A 20,926-nucleotide genomic window follows, 5' to 3' on the forward strand; every position below is an offset into this window, starting at 1 on the left:
TAAAAGATAGGGGGTATAAGGATTATACCAAGCCATGCTCTTGACAAGATCAGGAATCTATGCAAAGCTTGCCTCCCTCTAGACCTAGCCTAGCTAGCTATGCCCTAGAATATGGTGGAGCTCTAAGGATGATTAGGGTTTCTGTATTCTCAAATGACTTGATCAGGGTTTTGATTCTTTATGATATGGGGGTGGCAGGGGCTAATATAAAGGCCAAAGTGTCTATCCTGAATCCTCGGATCAAATCAACTTGAATAAAGGGCATAGATGCAATCTAGGAGGTGGTGGAGAACTGACATAACGAGATGGAGGCTGATAGGTGGAGCCCTAGACAGGCGGTCTACAGGTGTGGTGTCCTCTAGAATCTTCCAGAGCTATTTTATGCGATGATTAAGCGGCCGAAGTTTTTATGGGTTTTCAAAATAAAACTCAGAGCTTTCATTTTATGACACTCTAAAATCTCTCAATATATGTGGTATTTGTGGATCCTCACCAAGGCAATAAAGATGTTATGTCTTTCTCTTCCTACAACTAAGGCTTATGTGGAGCTTATAGGAGTGGAGAAAGCATGAAAGAGCATACTTGCAATACATATATTATAATGTCAAACCTAGGATCCAAAGAGAGTTGAGTCATACAATCAAATCAAGATGTGCATGTGTGTGGATGTATGGTGGTCATATATGGTAGCTAACCTAATTCGACTATGCTTCTCGAAAACATATCTCTCTTTTTGGAATTTAGAAACAACTTTGCAAGAAAACATGGGCTATCTTATTCATCTCTTCTTTTTTCAGGCGGGCATCTGAGTACCCATTGTTTTAGATATCTCGGACACTTGTCCATTTTTTCCAACTCTTTTTCTTCTCTTTTTTTCATGAATAACTTTTGCATAGCCACATGCTTCTTTTCTGCAACAAAAACTTTTGAGAGATAGCAACAAGAACTTAGAACATTTATTTGGTGGATAAACCTATCAGACATATTTTAGGTGTTTACTCCCAGTGTAAGAGTAAAACATTTTTTGGTGGATCTAAATGGAATGACATTTTTTGCGCCTACCCCCAGTGTAGGAGTAGTGCATATGTGGGTGGTGTGTACATGATCTTGATTTTAAGAGCATGACAAACCTCTCATAAGGGTCAACAAAGCTTGACTAAACTCAATGCAAAACAAGTAGCATATAAGAGTGGAAGTTTTCCTAGTCTAAATATCATATTTGGCTCTGGTAGGAATTTAAGCTTTGTCATACAGGAACTCATCATGTAGCATTTTTATGTTTTTCAAAAGACAAATCTCTAGAACTTTAGTATCACTTGGAATAAGATAAACAACAGCTCAAACCTTCTCATATCATATCTATCAATTACCTAGACTTAGATCAAGCATATGCTACCCACGAGTTTCAAGTTTAGAGTAAATTCTTATATTAAAACAGTCTTATCCAAAACTCAGCAGAATTCAAGGCTTAAAACTAGGTACTTGAAAGGAATTACAACAGAGCAACTATTCATCATTTCCATTTTAACAGATTATCTTTAGTCCTTTTTATTTTAGCTCTTAAGAATAGAAAACTAGACACACACTTTATTTTGTTTTCTCACTTTTAAGATCACACCTTATTACTAATATATATAACTAGTTAAGATAAATTTTTGTTTTGTTTTATTTTATTATGCATCTCTTTTTTTTAACTAGTATATAGTAAACATAGAAATGGTAAAATAGAAAGGAAAGTAATACTTATCTAGATATGCAGGGGATGCTCCTCCCCTAAGCTGGATGTTTGTCGTGCTCGAACGTTGAAGTTGAGTGATACTTCTTAGAGTGGTTTATGCCAGTAGATGTCTTTCTCGTCCATCAGGAAGTTAGGTTTCTCTCAAAGGGTGCATTCTTGGTGGTACAAGATAAAGTCGACCAGGTGAACTTGCTCTTGATCATATGTATCATCCTGCAAAAATGTCAACAAGAACACCAAAACTCGTGGAACGGATTAGCATAAAGGGTTAGCAGTCAACCGTTTGGAGATTAGTTGTCCTTGAGGTTTAGAAATATTTCTAATTTGGTAGAATTTTAGTAGGATGTCTGTCTAGTATTTTTTGGATTTTCTTAATTTGGTATGCAGAAAAACAAATATGTATGCATGGTATTTTTATTTATTTTTATGCCACCACGGTGAATGTTCTTTGCGGGTTCTCACACTCCAAGGAATCATCCACATGGGGCTTAAGATTTTATAATGCAATATTTATTTTATTTTTCTAAATGCTATATTGATGTAGAAAAGTAAATATGCTAAAGTGAAAATAACTTATGTAATGCAGAAAAGTAAATATAGATAACTACCGATGTTACCTCCTGGCGAGGGTTCAGAATTTTAAGTCCTCCGAACAGGACTTGACTAGAGAAAGTCCTTTATTCTCTAGGTGCATCTATCGGTCTCAGAGATGGAGACCTTGATGGTTGCACCTATTGTAATGGTGACTCTGATGATGTCGCCTTTTCTTTCCACATCTGCTTGATCTGTGGATTTGACATAGGCGGAGTAGATTCATCTTTCACAACTTCTTCATCTTCTTCCCATCCATTCTTTGGGGATTGATTCTTCCGACATTGGGATGATTGAGGTCTCCTCCTAGAGTGGGTCTTCTTGAGCTGCTCATAAGTGGTATAACTATTAAAATAGCAATGTACCTTTTCTCCAGGGAATTGGAAGTGGACTTGTCCAGATCTGACATAGATGATCGCATTGGTAGTGTTGAGGAATGGTCTTCCAAGGATGATGGGTGTATCATCTTCTTCTTGTCCCATGTCCAGAACCATAAAGTCGGTAGGGGCATATTGATCATGTATTCTCACTATGAAATCTTTTGCTATTCCCTTTGGAAATAAAATTGATTGGTCCACCATCTGCAATTGCATATATGTAGGGAACAAAGGTTCATCACTGAATAAATATTCATATGTTACTTTTGACATTATATTAACATCAGATCCAATGTCACAAAAGGTCTTGTGGAAGATTCTTTGTCCAATGGTACACTCAATCGTCGGCACACCAGGGTCGTCCTTCTTGGTAAGGTATGGTGAAGTGAGGAGGTGATCATACTTCAATCGGAGTGTGTTGATCATGTTGACTTATTCTTCTTATGGCTGCCTAGTCCTATTCTTCCTTCTTCTTCGGTTGTTTTTCTTCTTGGTCACTGTTGTTTCTTCAGGCAGGTACGATGTTTGTGGATGTGCAGGAGATTGCAGGATACGATTCTTAAAAGAAAACTTCTCCTTTTTATCCTTGACTATTAATCAGATCTTGGCATTGTCCATGTAGATGATGGCTTTTGTGGTGTTTAGGAAGGGTCGGCCCAAGATAATGGATGCCCTTACATCTCCACCTATTTCCAAAACCACAAAATCTATGGGTACATATGATTGTCCCACTCATACACAGATGTCTTCAAGAATTCCCTTAGGGTAGCAGAGGGACTGATCTACAAGCTACAAATGCATATTTGTGTATAACAAAGTATCTCCATTAATTTTATTATAAATTACCTTAGGCATGATGTTGACACTTGCTCCAAAGTCAAAAATAGCTTCTTGAAAATTGTGAGGTCCAATAGCTATGGGGATGACAGGTCTTCCCAGATCTCCTTTCTCGATGGGCAATGAATAATCTATCCATCCTCCAGCTGATGGTTGTATGCAGTAGTATGCTGCATTGTGAATATCGACAAGATTTGTAGTTTCTAAATCTTCTAGTTGTCGTGGAATCTTACCTTTGTCGCTTGGAGGAACAGCAGCTGCCAGCTGAGCTATTTGTAATTTTATCATTTTATTAAAGCTATGCTGGTTTTTAATGGTAGAGGAGAAGCTATCCATTCTATTATTTATATTTTCTTAGATTTTGTCATTAGAAGCTATTTTTCTAGATAAACCCTCCATAATTTTAGCTTGGCCAGAAATTAATTCTCTCAAGGGTAGTTGATTATTGAAATTATTAAAATTGTTACCTTGATAGTTACCTTGGTAATTACCTTGATAGTTTGGCCTTTGTTGCTGATTCTATCCTTGATTTTGTTGAGGACGATAGTTGTTGTTGATGAAGTTCACATCTTCATGGGTTTTAGGATAGTTGTTCCCTAAATGCCCAGTGTTTCCACACTCTTCACACATCATGAAGGAATCATAAATGTGCATGACTTCTTGCTTCTCTGTGGCTCGGTCTTCGATCTTCTTCATCAACAAGTCCATCTTAGCAGACAACATGTCTACCTCCTTGAGTTGATGCATACCTCCACCTCTTTTGCGGGTCTAAAGATGTTCTTCATTCCAACCTTGGTTGGAGGCCATCTTCTCTACGAGAGCTGTTACACCTAGGATTGTGAGTGATGGGAAAGCACCTCCAGCAGTAGCATCCATATCCTCATGGGTACTATTAGTCAACCCATGGTAAAAAGTCTACATGAGTAGCCATTTCTCTATCCCATGATGAGGACATTCTAAAATAAAGTCTTGGAAGCATTCCCATGCCTCAGGGATAGATTCGTCATGTTGCTACTGAAAGCTTGAAATTCTTCCATGCAGAGCATTGGTCTTCCCTATAGGGAAGAACTTTGCTAGGAACACAGTGGAGCAGTTATCCCATGTAGTGTTTCTATCTTTGTTAGCATAGAACCATTGCTTCTCCTTCCCCAAGAGTGAGAATGGAAAGAGGCAAAGTAGTATGGCGTCTTTGGTCACTCCTTTGATGGTGAAAGTGATGCAGATCTCTAGGAAGTGTTGGAGATGAGCACTCGCATCTTCATGTGCATTTCCACAAAACTGGCTAGTTTGCACCATGTTGATGAGAGCTGGCTTGAGTTCAAAACCATTATCTCTGACATTGGTCGCTGGTCTAGTAAAGATGTTGGCCATAGTTGAAGCAGAGAACTCATGGAGGATCTTGTCGGCCATAGCTTCAAAAACTGGTGTTAATCTCCACCTTGTCTGGTTGTCTTTCGAATCTAAAGCTAGAACTTTCTTAACTTTAGCTCTAGTTCTCCTGATTAATGCTTCTGGATCTTCAATGTAGTTTGTCAGAAGGTCAAAACCGATCATACATTACCCTGCATAAGATATGAAAGTAGAAAAAACAAGGGTATGCCTGCTAGAGCAGAGGTCAATGGTTATCTCGATCACATCAATAAGTATTAGTTTATCAATATTTCCTTTTTACCTAGCTACATTCCCCAGCAACATCGCTAGAAATGCTTTTTGGTATTTATTAACTTGTCACTTGTTTAAGTAGTCACCTAATCTAGTTGACATTTCTTAGCATCTCTTTTACTAAGTTGTCATCCCTAGCGATGATGCCAGAAATGCTTGTTGGTACTACCTAGTGCCACTTCAAGAATGACACCAAGAAGTACTTTAGTATTTCATGCGATTAGAAAGAATATATATGAATGAAAGGAATCTGCAAGCACACAGATAATATACCATTGTAGCATTTCACCCAGGAGTATTTCAGGTATTGTTATTTATATTTTTACCATACGGAAGGATGGGCAGTTGGAATATACTGATAACTTATACACATGATGGAGAGACTAACCATAACCAACTTGTACTCATAATAGGGGTAAGTCAAGAGATAAATATATATGAATGGTAAATAATAACTAATCATTGATCACTCAGAGTACTCCTTTCTATGGCATTAGCATGGCTAAGTAGAATATTGGAGGAATAATTCCTAAGTCATTCTTAATTACAAGTCAAAGCATAATTTGATTAGTGCAATTACACTTAGTAGTCATAGCTATGATCAACTTCATATCTACGCTTAAGGGATATTACTAAGGAAGATTAAGAACAGAGCTTGTCTTCCTTCGTAACTAGATCCTACTTGTCCTATATTCGGGGAGTGGAGTACAAAGGACTCAAATGAGAGTGTCACATCCACGATCTACCACATGGCCTAGAATATAGGGTGCAGCCATAGGTAAACAACGTATAAGCATCACGCTTACACAATGTCAACCACTCACCCCATGTACTTTGGAGCGAGCGCTATACGAACTTATGCTTAGACATAATGTTAATCTAACTGTACTAAGCATATAATCAAAGTAGACGATGAACATGATAACTTGGAACATGATTAATATGAGAATCAATGTCATAACAATTGTAATAAACATATAAAAGTAATGAGAGATACAAAAGAGAGGGGTACAAAGACTATACCAAGCCACGCTCTTGACAAGATCAGGAATCCAAGCAAAGCTTGCCTCCCTCTAGACCTTGCCTAGCTAGCTATGCCCTAAAATATGGTGGAGCTCTAAGGATGATTAGGGTTTCTGTATTCTCAAATGACTTGATCAGGGTTTTGACAGGTGGGGCCCCAGACCGGCCCAGCCCCTCACCCTCCACTTCGGTGTGGTGTCCTCTAGAACCTTCTAGAGCTGTTTATGTGATGATTAAGCGTGATTAATTCTGACATCTAGGTCCACCTTGCCAGTTTCTGGATAAATCCTGCAAAAGATACAATTTCACCAAAACTCACGAAATTTGTTAGTTTAAACCCCTAAACCTATGTTGGTTATTATATTTATGCCCTTATACATGTTATACTGACAATTTATAATGTTTGTTATCTACCGTCAACAACCTCAATCTCTTAGATCAAGCCACCATCCTCTATAGCCGATCTGCTTCACTAGATGCATGATCATGTTACTTTGTCGATCACATCGTGCTTGCACATGGATGATCTTGTTGGTCATGGCAAGTGGTGGTTCTAGCTAGATCGTGCTTGCATGTGGAGGATGCGGACCCTACTCGTGCTCGCCTACATGGTCGCCATGAGCAGTAGATCTAGGGTGGATGACACCACTCCGAGATGAATCCCACATCTTGTATCCACCTCTTCCTCTCCTCTCCTTCCCATTCACTCGCTCTCCCTCTCCCTCACCCATATATGTCGCGTCCTCCATGAAGCAAAGACATGGATGCGGCACTGGCAACGCAAAATGGATCTTCTCTAGAGGAGGCGAGATGGGGTCTGCAACGGTAGCCATGGCTTGGATGGGCTCAAAAGGGGCTCATCTTGGGCTCAAAGGGGGCTTGGAGATGGGCTTAGAGCCAGGGCTTATTTTGTATTTTTATTTTATGATTTACAAAGACATGTGTGTGTCTATAGTTGTTTATTAACACAGACATTTGTACAAAGGCGGGGTGGAAAGCCCATTTGGTCACTTCTGAAAACTTCTATTATGGTATTGGTAGTATCAAACCAGTGTAATCAATATCTAATATTAAAGAGCCAAAATTTCATCTCTTTTTTTGGCTCACTTACCTGAAGAGTGGAAAGTTTCTTCCACAAAACTTTCTTACTTCCCAAACTGCACTCATGTCCTCCTTGCCTCATATATGACATGGACTCATGATTGTGATAGAACTCATGTCTTACAATGATTGATGCAGAGTCCTATTCCAAGATGTATTGGGACACACCCTTCATATTTGCTATGCAACATGGACTCATGACTTGTACTCATATGAGTTAGAAGAACTCACGTCCAGTGATGATACATAGTCCGATTTCTATACGTATTAGGTTATGTTGCAAGAGACGGGCATATTGTTAGTTAATACTTGATAGTCAATGGTACAAATTGAATCCACCAACATCTAGTGAAGCGGACACCAATACATAACAATGTTTAACATTATTGACCAATTTTCTTAGGGGAACTCCATCTATACTCCCTCTGTCCTGTAATATAGTGCATTTTAGGAACTTTAAGACAATTAAGAGAGAACATAAAATACGCATGTACCCTCATTTTATTTCCTAATCAGGTTATCATCAACATGGTTAATGGTGGTTGGTTGATAAATGAAAAGTATTTAATGCAAAGCTGATTTTTGTCCTCTTGAATGTCTTATATTTGAGAATAAATTTTGAATGCTAAAATGCACTATATTTCAGGACAGAGTGAGTAGTTAGGAAGCTGAGTAGTTAGGAAGCAAAAATATGCATTGTCACTAAGTCCAGCGTGTGGCATGCAGGAATTACCAGCTCTTTCTTACCTTTATTGTCTCTTATGCGTGCAGCATACTCCCTCTGTCCAGAAAAGAATGCAACTACGTGTTGCGTGCCAATAAAAGTAGTTCACGTTTGACCAAATTTATAGTAAATACTATTCACATTTACGGCTCCAAAATAATTTATTATAAAAATACATTTCATAATTAATCTAATAATATTTATTTGATATCATAAATATTGATATTTTTTTTATCTATAATTGATCGAACGTAAGATACAAAATCATGACACTGTGTTATAATTGCATTCTTTTCTGGACGGGTGGTAGTATATCAGTGACTACACGACCTATCGATTGGGATAAGGTCTTTACTCTTTACAAACATCTTGTCATTCCATAGCTCCTTTTGGAAGGACGACAAATGAAATGAATGCGTTTCCCTGTAGGAGAGTCTGTGCCGCTTTGTCTTTCTGGTGAGTCAACCGATCCACATCATAACCTCGTGGACTTGCAAAAGGCCAGTGACGATGCACACTACTTTTCTTCCTTTGTCGATCAAGATGCATCCAGAAATAAATTTAAAGTAGCATGTTGATTTTTTGTCCTTGGCTTCAGCAAGTAGATGACAATTTGCACTTTCAAACTTTGTATGGGAGCAAGGGTAATTAATTTGGTTTAGCTGAAATGACTTGGTTTTTGACAAAAGATATACTGTCTTCTTATTTACAAGTTGTTTTCAGCACCAATAAGTCGTGGTGGAGGTGGAATTTGAGTGATGGCCAATTCAGCTGAACAGAAATTGGATCTCCTTGATGCAATCTGTGCTGCCTTTTGTTCAAGTCAATAAGTGTTCTTTAAGGTTATGAGAATGCTTAAGCTTTATTTATCTTGTGGAGATTACAATGCCTTCGCATAAGTGTTAGTATGCGAAATTGAGGGATGGTTTGCAATAGTTATATGTGAGTGTCAGCTCATTCTTTGCCAACATGAGCCTTAGCTCAAATCAAGTGAGTCTTAGCTTATTTTATAGACTTAGGTGCTTGTATTTTTATGACATGAAGTTTTGAGCCTTGCTCATTTTCAGACTTCAGCACTCATATTTTTAGCGACACAAAATTTTAAAATATTAAATTTCAAACTATGATCACTTTAAAGAAACTTTCGGGCCTTAAATGACTTCAAATGGAAAAGCATCAACTATAAAGTTGTAGATTTTTTTTAGTACTAAAAATTTAATATAAATTTTGTCTTATTCGACTTGATTTAAAAAAGTTGTGAATTTTACTGTTTGCATATCTTTAGAGGTGGGCTAAATCGCCAACTGCCTCTAGAAATCTATTTCTAGAGATGGCTGAAATTTCAGCGTCCTCTAGAAATGCCTCCATTTTTAAGGTGGCTGAGTCTAAAAATGGTATTTCTTTTAGTGGTGCTACGGCTTGCAACCGCCTCTAAAAAGGGACATTTAGGCTGCTGGAAAGACCAGCCGTCTCTAAACATCAATTTCTAGAGACGGGTTCGCTCAAAAACCATTTTTTTAGGCTGATGTTGCTAGAGACACCTCTCTCAAAAAGGGAAGGCACCTCTAGGAATAGTTTGGTAGTAGTGTGAAGCACAAGAATACCATCGCCTTTGACTAGTAATTAGTAACGTAAAAAATAGTTGATGCTAGGCCGGATTTAGGAGGGGTGCAGGCAGGCCTCCACACACACTCCCACAACCGGCGCCTGTGAAGAAGACGACAAAGTTGGATGAGCCCTTTAGCTAACAATTTTTAACCATTTCAGCAAGTGGACCTTACTAATTTAGAGTCGGGTTCTTTCCTGACCTAAGTCAATAGTCCAATCGTGGGCATTTATTTTCTTTGTGGAGGACCAACTATATATGGAAGACAATAGAGGATACATTGCCAATTTTCATACCCAAACCTAAGCTGACTTAATTCTCTTTCATTGTGGAGTAGCTATAGTGCTGTACTGTAGTTCATTTAAGTCGACAACAACAGTAAGGTAGCATATTGTGTACACGCTTGTACAGTTTGGTCTAAGCCGCCTGCTGACCGGCTTATTGCAGGGCGGCTTACTTATTCCAAGCCCTTTTCTACAGGTACTAACCAGCTATAGTTCATGAGTTATAGTTAACTCAACACACTTCAGTGGCATCATTATCAGTATTAATATTTCTTCTGAGAGGTGATGATGATCATAGGGCTGGTATAGTAGTCATACAAATGAAATTGGTGCTAGGAAGAAGCCCATGAAATAAACAAGGAAGCTTTGGATTTAGACTATCAATATGCATGGTAGGAAGTATAGGCCAAATACATATCAAACTCATCTGTGGCGGTTTCGTGAATTTCAAAATCTCTCACTACTACCGTCAGGATTTGTAGGGGCGGCCGGTAAGGGTTTGTAGGAGCGGTTTCCCCAGCCGCCCCTAAGCAACCGTGTCTACAAATCATTGATTTATAGGGGCGGTGCCCAAGCCGCCCCTGTAAATCGATTTGTAGGGGCGGCTGGTATTACGAGCCACCGTTACAAAAGGATTTGCAGGGGCGGCTGATAACACCAGCCGTCTCTACAATTTAGATTTGCAGGGGCGGCTGCGACACCAACCGCCTCTATAGTTTCCATTTGTAGGGGCGGTTAAATATAGAACCGCCCCTACAGTACCTTTTTCCGCCAAAAAAATTGAAAATTGAAAATTCAAATCTGACCGAAACATATATACATATATGATTCACAAGGCCATTATGTCAACAGCTAATTCACAAGAAGATATATACATATACATATATAATTCACAAGAACATTATATCCAATAAGACTACAAGTCCAAATTACAAGAACAAATATAATTCATCGTTACATTCACATAATCCATAAGTCCGACCGTTTCACAAGTCCGATATCATTACCAATGTCACATTCCATTCACAAGTTCAATCAACGGCCTAAGCCTAGCCTTTCCTACTCACGAAGATGTTGGTACTGAGGATTCCTACCTCATTCGGTCGCTCGATCATAGTAAATGCCTCTGACGTATACAATCTGGTCCATTATGAAGTTGAAAGGTCGCCGACGAGCTCCAAGAGGTTGTCATCTTTGTGTGGATCATATCTCGCACCTTTCTCATCTTGTCACTACAAGAAAACAAGTTTAGGCATATCTAAAAATAGAGGTTATATCTAAACACAATGGGCATATATGAAAACAACGAGCATATATGAAAACAGGGAGCATATATAAAAACAGTGATCATATATAAAAACAGTGAGCACATCTAAACACAGTGAGCATATAAAGAGGTTGAAGATGTTCAAACTTACCCTACAAGGGTGTCTCCTATAGGTAGTGGTGTTACTCATCATACTGCATACGTAGTATCCACAATATAAACTCTTGGGCTTCTTCTTGGGGCACTACGTGTTTCGCATATAAAAATATTAAGTAATGCTTTTGACAACAATGTAATGGAGTACCTAAGTAAGTTACACTTACCGCACATAGTGTTTTGACACACAGGTTATGCTGCCTTTGTTGATCATGCCTCCCTTTGTGAGTCTTAACATAGTGCATGTATGCTCTATTCGAATGAATTTAACAAATGCAACTTGTTAGTATCCAAAAGTGAATGTTACATGGTATATAAGAGGATTGTTGATATGTATATGTCTTGAGAATCGATATGAAGTCTTTGTATATTGTCGGTTCCTTATCTATTAAATCAAAGACCCATGCCCATCCCGACATCGACGCCTATACAAATCCAATGGCAGTTGCATGAATTTAATCATAGGAACCGATAAGCTCTTTTGCATCGAACAAAACAATGTGTATTGTTAAAGCTTTAAGTATATAGTTGGACTTACTTGAAGTTGTATGACAGCTATATAACTTGGTTATGTTGGAGGTATTTAAAAGCTAGGGCTATGTACGCCACTGTCTTAAGGGTCGTCGCCCTTATTTCCTTGTTCTAGATTTTCTCTTTCTCCTCAATGGTCTTTCCAGCTGCTAGCTCATTGCAATCCAATGACCATTCTTTGGCGTAATTGATGTTTGGCTGTGCTATACATTGAGGGTCTACGTACCCCGATCGCACACTTGGTATTTGTTTTAAAATATGCACTTGCATTCTACAAATCACACCGTGGGTTCACTATAAGAAATGCGTCATCTTTTGATAGTTGATATTCGTCATAATACCTGGAAAATAAGTCATAGGTTGTCATTTGTGACACCAAGTTGACAAAAAATGGAATGTCAAAAGATGTGCGTCTTTAATGATAACTTATGACGTTTAGGTGTTTGTCGCACCCCATTTTAAAGAACAAAACCAGATACACCTTATATGTGAGTCCAGGAAGTCAAATCTCACATATAGCTACAAATAAGGTAATATCAATAGACAATGCTTAAATACATAACGTATTAGTATAAAGAAACCTCAGAGTATAGACCGTGGAAAGACAACTCCAATCTTTAGGCGAAGACTCCAAATCCACAGGGACAACTGACTGGTTGATCACAAGCCTAATTGCTCCAAACTATAGTAATCTGGTACCCATCCGGGATTTTTATCCAAATAATTGAAAATAAAGCAAGCGTAAGTACATGTCGTACTCAACAAATATAACATGGGGTTCATGAGGCTCAAAAGGCTGACACTGGTTTAACTGCGATTAGCTTTTAATGAGTCCTGATTTTAGCAATTGAGTAGCAACAAGTTTATCTCAAGCCCACGAACACATGATTAGGTAAACATGAATAATGAATAGCATAAACAATTAACCATTAGTGAGCATCTTCATCATCCATATCATTAGTGTCCATCATCTATTCCGTAAATATTCCAAGGCCGCTCGTGACCGTGAGCACGGCTGATATACTAGTTTTACACTCTACAGAGGTTGTACACTTTCACTGTGAGTCGTGATTTACCCTTTTGCCCGAGGTAGCTAATCTCTTGACCCACTTCCAAGGAAGGTCGGTAGGGTTCACTATGAAGCCTTTCAAAGGTTTGTCTAACAAGTTAGGGCCATTAGATTCACTCGGCAAATAGATGTAGAGCCCCCTTCCTGATGGCACATTGACACGCAGCCTATACACATGGGGACAGAGGCCGCTCTATACCCGATTCGGCAAGCCATTCTTACGCCAATAAAGGTAACCTCTAACAAGCTAGAAAAGGTCCTTATACTGAGCTAAAGCCAGAGCCATGTAGCCCTCACAGCTGTACTGTAAGTCCTGGATGATCACTTACAGATAAGTCCTTAGGGAGAGGAATCTAGAGCACCATAAATAGCCCAATGCTCTAGCCCCCTTGTTCTATGTTGCTAAAAAGAATCTTTTAGTGTTTATTGCATATACCATTAGTCAAGTTACAAGATCATGGTTGTAGTTGAGCACTAGCAAAGCTACCCAATGCAATAACCCAAAGGTATCAAGGCACAAGTACAAAAGACTAGGATATCCTTAGTGGTAGTCAAGGTAGACACATGCAGCATGAATTAAATGATTAAAGGTGAATAGGACAACAAGGAAGATTCCATGCTATACTTGCCTTAACTTGCTTTTCCCCCCAAAGCAATATGCTCAAAAGCCTTTAGTATTCAACTTTCAATCTTCTGCTTCTAATTCTCAGCTTCTAGTCTTTAGAGAACAACTTCTTAATCACCACGTAAACCTCAACTGAACCATATATCACCACACAAGCATCCATACAATCATACATGAAGCGAACAATAGATCTGAATTAGAACAGTACACCAAACATAAAATCAAGATGAAAAGTTTGTGAAATGAATCTACGTCTCGCTACGAACACACAGACGCGAAAAACACGCTAATTGAAGCTACGGTGAAAAAGATACAACTACCGAGAAATCTACTCATGAAAGAAAAATATAAAACCATTAGCTTCATGTGTTTTAATTATATAAAAACATATATAAGATATTTTATAGATAACATAAATTAAGTCAAACTTATATTTGAATTATAAAACTAAAGTGAAAGAAATCATATTTTATTTATAAAACCCAATTGCATAAGTATTATTCAAATTAGAGTATAAACCATGAAATTTTAGAAATAGTGACATGGTAACCACTGTTACTAACATGTAGATCTCATCGCTATGAATCTAACGTAACTTGAATGGGGCAAAACGGATCTAAAACGTAGGAGATATGATTTAAACAAGTTTTCTTTTAGTCGAATATTAGATTAAATCTAATCACGAATTTTAAAAGTTAAAAACATACTGAACAGTAGTATGAACACGTAGATTATGAAATTACGAACCTAACAAAATTTGAACAGGTCAAATCAGAGTTAAAACGGAAAAGTTATGGCCTAAACAAATCCAGTGGCAAAACTATGAATAAGTGAAAACGTATTTTCAATCAAAACGGACCAAAATATGCTTTCAAAAGAAGAAAACGGGATCTGAAAACGTGCTAGGGACGGCGGGTTCTATAATTAAAAATCCGAGGGACCTTCTTGCAAAACTGCCAGCCGAATCGGTATCCTTGAATACCGGCTGTTGGATCCCGATCTAACGGCCAAAACAGATAAGATGGGGAAAAAGACGGCGGCGGCCGACCGGAATAGACAGGCGCGGCGGCGCCATGGCCGGGACGGCTAGGAGCTGCCGGAGACATCGATTTAGGGCCTAAGGTGCATTGTTCGACGAACTAAGAGGTCTAGGAGAGAGAGGGGGTGACGACGGTCTCACCTAGGGCCATCTCGTCGGCGGAGAGGGAACAGAGCAGCCGTAGTACTCCACGAGGCGGACAGCGGATCTCCTTCGGTGACTGCAGCTCAGAAACAGGGCAATAGCTGGCTCTGAGGCAGTATAGGGTGGCGGCTCGGCACGGAGGTATTTATGGGGCACGGAAACTTGGGCGGCACGGCGCATGAGGCGTGGCAGGGCCAGACTCGGGCGGCGTCGGCGTGGTGTCCATGCCGGACACGAGACAGAGGAGGAAGGAGACGCCTGACGAGTGGACCCGGCGCGTCAGCGGCTCAGAGAGGAAGGAAAGGCGCAGCGCGACTGGTCAGCCTGTGGGCTTGCTTTGCTAGGCCGACTGCAGCGGGCTGCGGGATGCAAGCAGGCTGGCGCTGGTGGACTGGGCTAGAGACAGAGAAGAAACAGGCCTGCGAAGCTGAGGGTGAAGCCGGCCACTTGGCCAAGGGCTCGCGGAAGCGGAGGAGGGAGCTGGACCGGGCGCCAAGGGAGAATGAGAGGGCGCACTGGGCCGGCTCGGCCCACGCGGGGAAGGCAGTGAGGAAAAGAGGGCGGGCCGATGCGGGCTGAAACAGAGAGAAGGAGAGAGGAGTAAAGAAACTCTTTTGCCTATTTTCTTTTTTTTTAATCCAAAAAGGCATCATCAAATTCAAATAGAATTTTGAATATGCTTTTCAATTCAAATAAAAATGAGAAACTTTGATTAGTTGTCAAAAATAAATTTTTACAACTTTTGAAATGCTTTGATTTCCAAATTTTCTTTTCTTTTACTTCAAAGCCATTTTTAATTTCTTTCCAAAAGCAATTTAAGCCGTTTCAAATTTTCAATCAAAACCACTCAACCAAATACATCAAATACAAGGGCATGTATGCACAAACATGTTGCTAAACCTTATGGTTAATTTTAATTTAATAAAAAAATATTTATTTTCCTATGTTTTATGAGCACAAAAATTCACAAATAAATCATTTTAACTCTATTTTCAAAAGTGGCAAATTTTGGGGTGTTACAGTGTTAAAGTCATATATTATGACATTGATTTCCATTGTCACAAACATTTATGACTTCTGATTTAATGTCATAGGTTTCTTAGACCTCGCCACATAAGCAGATGCCACGTAGGATGACTCGTTGACATAGCGATGAGGGGGCAGCGTCTACAAACGTCATAAAATTAAATTCGGCCTGTTTAAACCCACATAGCAAGCAAGCTTCTAATGGGCCAATCCCATTGGAGTGGATCATTTTTAGCCTGACCCATTTCATGTTTAAAAGTTTTTTTCCCATTTCTTAGTTGTATTGATTTTAGCCCACAAAAAATTTATTGGGCTAGCATGCACATATTTTTTTTTGGACTGATTTTAGTCCACATAAATTTTATTGGGCTAGCACGCACAAATTTTTTTGACCAGTCCACACAGGTCGCTTAGGTGGAGCCCACATAATCTTTTTTGGGCCAGGCCATATTAAATTATTATTGAGCAAACATGACTATACATGCAGTTACAAATTCAAAACGCCCATTTTCATTTCCAAATACATATTCCAGTCAATACAATTTCATCAAAAAAAAATCCCATATCAGAAAAGTAGCACAGAGATCCGGTCTTATGCTGGATGACTTGCATAGTGATTGGATGACTTGAGCGTAGTGATTGGATGACCTGAGCGCAGTGATCACGTGCAGCAATAACCAGTAGTACCACAGGATCACGTGAATCAATAAAGCAACAATTTTCAATGATATGTTGCAACATGCAGCCTATTCGGTTGGTTGGTTCATGTTGTTGTTGGTTCGTGAAGAAGTACTGCTGGTTGGTTTGTGTGAGAGAAAAATATTGTTCCGGCTGAAAATTTACGATCGTTTACAACAAGCCACAGCCAAACGAACAGGCTGATGAGCAGAGTGAGGTGGTGTTTAGATGCAAGCTGTAAAGTTTTGGGGTGTCATCGGATATTACATGAGGTGTCGCATGGTACAGAATCTGTCAGTAAATCGCGAGACGAATTTATTAAGCCTAATTAATCAATCATTAACACATGTTATTGTAGCTCTTTATTGTCAAATCATGAACTAATTAGATTTAAAAGATTCGTCTCGCAAAATAGTAGTAATCTGTGTAATTAGTTATTTTTTATCTATATTTAATACTCTATTTATGTATTTAAACATTTGATGAGTTTTGGCGGAGGAACCAAACATGGGCTGAATCAACGACAGCTACTACTCTGCTAACAGATCAATACAGTAGCTACAGGGCAGACTAGTACTACTGCTACACAATACAAAAGGTCAATTTAATGAATCGATACAAATCTGCCGTTTCTTCTAGACAGGGCAGACATGTGGGGTTCAAAGGAGACAGGGCCCACTCTGCAGGCGCGTTCGGCGAAACAGAAACGGGAGCACGGGATTTCGCAAAGAAGAACGGGCGGCATTTGGCATGACGGAGCCCAGATGTCAACGACACTGGCTAGGAAACGCGCGTGCGCGTGCTCCGTTTTGAGCGGAAAATGGTGGGTCGGCAAGGTGAGGCCCACGGTCTTCAAGGCAGAGGGCTCTCGACGCGGGGCGCTGGATTTTCCAATCCATGCGTGCGCACAGATGGGAGCACCCAAGAGCTGGGTTTTAAAGTGTGAGGCTCTTAGAAATTTGAGACATTGGAACCTCATAAAGCTGGTAACGGTTTGCGCGAGTGTGGATTTTTCCGGCAATGACTTCCATGCTTTAGTTTATCAGCTCATGAGCAATGGAAGCCTGGAAGACTGGATCTACCAACGTAGGCAGCATGCAAATGGGGATGGCCTTAATGCTAAAGAGGTAAGCAACATAGCCATTGATGCTGCCAGCGCACTGGAGTACATGCACAACGACTTTGGGGGGCAGGCTGTGCACTGCGACATCAAACCTAGCAATGTTCTGCTGGATGGAGATATGACTGCAAGAGTTTGTGACTTTGGTATAGCCCGGCTGATGGCTCCTATACCACCCGAACAACAATCTATTTCTAGTGTTCAAGGACTGAAGGGCTCCATTGGATATATTCCACCTGGTACTCATCCTAATTCTTCTACTTCTAAATTAAGGTGAATAATATGCTGCTTTATTAACATGTAGTACTTGCTGTGCCATGCAGAATATGGATATGGAGGAAAACCATCGCCAAGGGGTGACGTATATAGCTATGGCGTCATGCTCCTAGAGATGATCACTGGAAGGAGCCCTCTTCAACAAACCGTCAGAGAGGACATGAATCTTGCAAAATGGGTGCGAGAAAATCTCCCACATCAAGCTCGCCAAGTAATTGACCAGCGACTCATCAGCACTACCCTTGATCCCTCCATTGAGGGGGTGCAGAGAAGCCGTGCCCAGCACCTGCTGCTGAATTGCCTGTTAATTCCCATGATGGAAGTGGCCTTATCTTGTGTTGTGGAGTCTCCATATGAACGAAGCGGCCGGCATGACTATCTCCTTAGGTTGAAAAACTGAAGGAGACTTCCTTGCACAATCACAGCGCACCATCTATGCTGAGGGAGAGGCTGATAGAAACTAATATCTAGATGAACCCATCTTAGTGGATAAATGTTTTAGATTTCGTGGTTCAAGCAAATGTGAAAGGGAAACGATCTTTGTCACATTATTACTGTTCAACAAGGTCAAAGCTGTGAATATTTATATGCTTTTTACATCCAAATAATATGAAAGGGAAATTATCCTTACATATACATATTTGTGCAAACCAAACGTATGTACCTCTACAATTTCTTGTTGCACGTTCAATGGCTCTTTTAGAAAATTTTGATTTATGGCTTTCATGACTCCATAATTATTTTTTTCTTTTATGATAATGGGAAACTCAGACATGAATTCCCATCCTTTGCGTACTTTTACTCCATTTTTTCATTCTTCATGTAGCTAACATGAATTATCCATAGCTTCATATGTCCTCACACCGTCTATTAATAATAAGCCTTCACACTCACTCTTTTTTTTTTGAAAACGCAGGCTGCGTTTCATTGTATTAAAGAGAAAGGGTGGTCCTCAACAGGATCCTCACTTATACGGGGACCAAATATAAGTGAGGCAATTACACAGGCTCAAAACTCTTGCACATAGCTAACACACACAACTCAACTACCTTAGATAGTAATAGTAAGCCCTAGCCCCTGCAGTTTCTTCGCACCAGCCATGCACCATAAGCCGTGCTCATCCTTCAACTCACACAAAATCGTATTAACCGAAGGAGAAACCCCCTCAAACACACAAGCATTTCTATGTTTCCAAATAATCCAGGCGCCGAGAATAATTAGAGTGTTCACTCCTTTTTTGTGCTCCTTTTTGACTCTTCTCATTGTCTTACGCCACCAATCTGCAAAGGTCCTTTCATTTTGTTAGGGGACTAAATCTGTTAGGTCCAATGGATGGAGCAATCTGAACCATACATGTCTTGCCACAACGCACGTTGTTAATAGGTCTTGTATCGTCTCATCTTCTTGATCACATAGAGGGCATTTATCCGGATAAGAGAGGCCCCTCTTAGCATGCCTATCTGTTGTCCAACATCTGTTTCGGATTGCCAACCATATAAACATTTTGCATTTAGCCAGGGCCCAGGTTTTCCATAATCGACGTCAAGGCTCAAAGGTCACAGCACCAAGGAAATAGGCTTTGTAGGCAGATTTGGAGGAGTAACCATCCACTAGCATCTAGCTTCCAAATGTGATGATCCTCTTGGACAGTCAAAACAATTTCTATGAGACAGTCCCATAACTGTAGGAATTCTCTAATACCAGCCCAAGACAAGCCTCCTTGGATGTCTCTGGTCCATTACCCATTGTTGAGAGCCTCAGCCACCATTCGGTTCTTGCGTATTCTTGGAGGGACACATGCAAAGACTCTTGGCGCAAGATTTTCAATTGAGCAACCATGCAACCAACGATCAGTCCAAAAAAGAGTATTGTTTCCATTTCCTACCTCCGTAGTCACCGCAATGGTAAAAAAGGGCTATCGAGTTGGGATGCGAGGGAAGCTCAAGGTCAGTCCATGGCCGATCAGCTCTCGTCTTGTTAAACCATTTCCGTCTGATTTGTAGCACCCAGGCCATTACCTCCAAATTGGGGATGCCTAAGCCTCCAAGATCCAACAGTCTCATAACCTTCTCCCAAGCCACTAGACAACAACCTCCATTAGCTTTTTCCTTTCCATGCCATAAGAAACCTCTTCGGATTTGTTCACCGCCTTGATGAAACCACTAGGGAACACTGATGGCATTTAACAAGTGAACCGGCATTGCTGAGAGAACAGCCTGAACTAAGGTGGCACGTCCCACCCTGTTCATGAGAGCTGCCTTCCAGCATGGGAGCTTGTGAGTGATTTTCTCAATCCATGGAATAAGGTCCCTCTTCGGAAGCTTCTTATTTGACAGAGGCAGGCCCAAATATTTACACGGGAACTCCGAGATCATACATGGTAAAATATCTTGAGTTGCTGTTAAAGAATCATCTGCACAGCTGATGGGTATAATATTGCTTTTATGAATGTTAGTTTGTTGTCCTAAAGCCTCTCCAAACACCCTGAGAATGTTTCTAGTGATCTGCAGCTCCTCTTCAATTAGTTTGATAAATGTCGACAAAAGATGCCCGGCAGTCCACGAGGGGTGTCCACGATGGTAGATTTGTCGTAGAGGTGAGTGAGATCAGGAGTGAGATGGTAATACAAGCACCAAGACACAAGATCTAGATAGGTTCGGCCGTCAGTATGACGTAATACCTACATCCTGTGTTCTAATGTATTACATTGAGATGTATCGATCGTGTCCACTAGGAGACCCCTGCCTCTCCTTATATACTCTAGAGGGGTAGGGTTACAAGAAAAGTAGCCTATTTGGTACTATACAATATCTTGCGGTGCACGTCGAGCAGCGCCGTGCACGCCTTGATCTTGTGGGCTGGGCCACCTCTAATGGTGCGGCCCATGTCTTGTCTTGTGGATGTCGGGGGCAATACCTCCACAGCTAGTCCCCGAGGTGGACAGTAGGTGACGTAGTCACGTGGTGCTAGGGTCAGAAAGTAGAAGAACAGCCGAGCAGGCAGTCAGTCCTCGGGCATAGCCACGAGATGAGAAAAACACACATTCACCTCA

At 40.3% G+C, this 20,926-nt stretch overlaps 1 non-coding gene across 1 annotated transcript; it reads left to right on the forward strand.

Annotated features, from left to right (window-relative positions):
* The first annotated feature begins 4,480 nt into the window (after window positions 1-4,480).
* Window positions 4,481-4,589, forward strand: LOC136530022 (small nucleolar RNA R71). Its single transcript, XR_010777532.1, has one exon. It is a non-coding gene; the product is annotated as a small nucleolar RNA R71 (small nucleolar RNA).
* Window positions 4,590-20,926: the final 16,337 nt, after the last annotated feature.

The sequence above is a fragment of the Miscanthus floridulus genome, chromosome 19 (assembly GCF_019320115.1).
Source record: "Miscanthus floridulus cultivar M001 chromosome 19, ASM1932011v1, whole genome shotgun sequence".
Classification (NCBI taxonomy): Eukaryota; Viridiplantae; Streptophyta; class Magnoliopsida; order Poales; family Poaceae; genus Miscanthus; species Miscanthus floridulus.